The following is a 3,748-nucleotide window of genomic DNA, read 5'->3' as shown; positions in this document are numbered from 1 at the left end:
TCCGCCTCCTGGGTTCACGCCATTCTCCTGCCTCAGCCTCCTGAGTAGCTAGGACTATAGGCGCCCGCCGCCTCGCCCGGCTAATTTTTTGTATTTTTAGTAGAGACGGGGTTTCACTGTGGTCTCGATCTCCTGACCTTGTGATCCGCCCGCCTCGGCCTCCCAAAGTGCTGGGATTACAGGCTTGAGCCACCGCGCCCGGCCCAATCATGAAATTTCACAGTGATTTCTGGGGTGGGGGCAGAAGGAAGGCGGTGTTAAGAATCATCGGGGCTATGGCCCAGTCAACCCACGGAGGTGCAGGCAGGGTGGGCCCTCACTGGGGCAGCTGGAGGAGCACGGGCTGCCCCACCGGCAGGTAGGTGATGTTCCGAGAACGTGAGAGCTGGTATGCAATGTCCTCCGCGGCTTCCAGCTTGCGCAGCTCGATCAGGCCATCCCCTGCGGTAGCCAGTGAGTTGGCAATCAGCTCAGCTGCCTTGGAGTCGCCCTCAGCAGGGATGATGGCTGCCTTTTTCTGCTGCTCAGCCTTTTCCACCACAAATCTGGCCCTCTCTGCTTCCTGCTGAGCCACCTGTTTGGCTTCACCGCTTCTGTGAACTCCTTCCCGAAGGTCAGATGTGTCAAGGACATGTCATCCAGGATGAGCCCAAAGGTGGCTGCTCACTCTGTAAGATCGTCGCTCACCTGCCTGGAGACCAGCTCTCTCTGGGTGATGAGTTCTCCAGCATCAAAGCGAGCCACCACTGACTTGAAGATCTCGGTCGTGATGGACGGCAGCACACGCTCATCATAGTCCTCTCCGATGCTGGTGAAGATTCGAGGAAGCTGGCTAGTGACTGGCGGGAAGAGGATGCGCAGTGTGAAGTTGACATTCTGTAAATCTTTGCTACCAGTGATGACTGGCACATGACGTGGTCGAGAACGGCGGTCAAAGATAATTGGTTTCTGTATCCATGGGATGAGAAAGTGAGTCCCTTTCCCTACCACAATGTCCTGTACTCCATGGAACCGGTCCAAGATGACAGCTCTGTGCCAAGCATCCACATTATATGAGGCAGAGTTCACCATGCCTCCTGTAACAGCTAAGGCCAGACCAAACTTGCCAATGGACTCAAACACTTTGGCAGCCATGTTTTCTTCTGCTGGACCCTCTCACTCCTGCTTCCACTCTGACGACCACATGACTTCCCCAACCACGCATACTATGCATGCGCTCCTCTCGGAATTGTTTTTAAACAGGGCCTTCTCTTCCACGTGCTGGTGGGATTGTGTGCTGGCTTTCTGGAAAGTCACTTGATAACCCGTAATGATACTTTAAAAAGAATGACTCAGTAATTTCACTTATAGGAATGATTCTAATGAAATGACAAGCCGGGCGCAGTGGTTCATGCCTGTAATCCCAGCACCTTGGGAGGCTGAGGTGGGCAGATCACCCGAGGTCAGGAGTTCGAGACCAGCCTGACCAACATGGAGAAACCCCGTCTCTACTAAAGATACAAAATTAGCCCGGCATGGTGGCACATGCCTGTAATCCCAGCTACTCGGGAGGCTGAGGCAGGATAATCGCTTGAACTCGGGAGGCAGAGGTTGTGGTGAGCTGAGATCATGCCATTGCACTCCAGCCTGGGCAACAAGAATGAAACTCAGTCTCAAAAAAAAAAAAAAAAAAAAAGAAATGACAAGAGATAAGAACAAAGATGTTTTATGCAAAAATGCTCATTACTTCATGATCATAGCAAAAGAAAAAACCTTAAATGTCCAACAACTTTAACTGTTCATCACACTAAGTCCATACTGGAGACTACTATGGAGTCATTAAAAATGGTCATTGGGGCTGTAACCCCAGCATTTTGGGAGGCTAAGGTGGGAGGATTGCTTGAACCCACGAGTTTGAGACTAGTCTAGGCAACATGGTGGGACTCTGTCTGTACAAAAAATTAGACTTCCGAGCATGTTAGCACACATCTGTAGTCCCAGCCACTCAGGAGGCTAAGGGTGAGAAGACTGAGCCCAGGAGCTTGAGGCTGCAGTGAGCCGTGACTGCACCACTGCACTTTAGCCTGGGCAGAGCAAGACATTGTTTCCAAAAAAAAAAAATTGGGCCAGGTGTGCTGGCTCACGCCTGTAATCTCAGCACTTGAGAGGCTGAGGGGGGAGGTCACTTGAAGCCAGGAGATCTACCTTGGAGGGTTGCTGTGAGAATCACACGTGATAATCTATGTAAACTGCTTAGCAGAGAGTTCCTGGTTTATTATACAACTAGGTAAGGCTGGGCATGGTGGTTCATGCCTGTAATCCTAGCACTTTGGGCGGCTGAGGTGGGCAAATTGCTTGAGGCCAGGAGTTCAATACCAGCCTGGGCAACATGGCAAAACCCTGTCTCTGCAAAAAAATACCAAAATTATCTGGGTGTGGTGGTGTATGTCTGTGGTCCCAGCTACTCGGGAGGCTGAGGCAGGAGAATCACTTGAACCCAGGAGGTTGAGGCTCCAATGAGCTGTGACCATGCCACTACACTTGACCCTGTCTCAAAACAACAACAACAAAAAAGGGTAGATAAATATGAGCAATGATTATTTAATAATGGACATGTGGCCAGGCACGGTGGCTTGCACCTGTAATCCCAGCACTTTGGGAGGCCGAGGCGGGTGGATCACCTGAGGTCAGGAGTTTGAGACCAGTCTGGCCAACATGATGAAACCGTGTCTCTACTAAAAAATATAAAAATTAGCTGGGCATGGTGGCAGGTGTGGCTTTCTGGAAAGTCACGTGATAACCTGGACTGATACTTTAAAAAGAATGACTCAGTAATTTCACTTCTAGGAATGATTCTAATGAGGATTAGAGCAAGACATTGTTTCCAAAAAAAAAAAGTCATTGGGCCAGGTGCTCAATGCTACTTGGGAGTCTGAGGCAGGAGAATCACTTGAACCTGAGAAGTGGAGGTTGCAGTGAGCTGAGATCGCGCCATTGCACTCCAGTTGGGCGACAAGAGCAAAACTCCGTCTCAAAAAAAAAAAAAAGCAAGCAAGCAAGCAATGGACATGTATAATTTTTGATAATGACAAATATCCCAGTTCGTGCTTTTTTTTTTTTTTTTTTTTTTTGAGACAGAATCTCACTCAGTCACCCAGGCTGGAGTGCAGTGGCATGATCTCGGCTCACTACAACCTCTACCTCCCTAGTTCAAGTGATTCTTGTGCCTCAGCATCCCAAGTAGGTGGAATTACAGGCGTGTGCCACCATGCCCAGGTAATTTTTTTTTTTTTTTTTGAGACAGTCTCATTCTGTTGCCCAGGCTGGAGTGCAGTGCCACAATCTTGGCTCACTGCAACTCTGCCTCTCGGGTATAAGCGATTCTCCTGCTTCAGCCTACCAAGTAGGTGGAACTACAGGCACATGCCACCACGCCTGGCTAATTTTTATATTTTTAGTAGAGACGGGGTTTCACCATGTTGTCCAGGCTGGTCTTGAACTCCTGACCTCAGGTGATCTGCCCGCCTTGGCCTCCCAAAGTGCTAGGATTATGGAGATGAGCTACTGTGCCCGGCCCTTGTAATTCATGCTATTTTATTTTATTTTATTTTATTTTATTTTATTTTGAGACGGAGTCTCGCTCTGTCGCCCAGGCTGGAGTGCAGTGGCCAGATCTCAGCTCACTGCAAGCTCCGCCTCCCGGGTTCCTGCCATTCTCCTGCCTCAGCCTCCTGAGTAGCTGGGACTACAGGCGCCCGCCACCTCGCCC

General features: G+C 49.8%; 1 pseudogene; it reads right to left on the bottom strand.

Annotated features, from left to right (window-relative positions):
* Positions 1–209: 209 nt before the first annotated feature.
* On the bottom strand, positions 210–3,538 carry LOC126931505 (prohibitin 1-like; annotated as a pseudogene).
* Positions 3,539–3,748: the final 210 nt, after the last annotated feature.

The sequence above is a fragment of the Macaca thibetana genome, chromosome 11 (genome assembly GCF_024542745.1).
Source record: "Macaca thibetana thibetana isolate TM-01 chromosome 11, ASM2454274v1, whole genome shotgun sequence".
Lineage (NCBI taxonomy): Eukaryota > Metazoa > Chordata > Mammalia > Primates > Cercopithecidae > Macaca > Macaca thibetana.
This window is presented reverse-complemented; position numbering and strand designations above follow the sequence as displayed.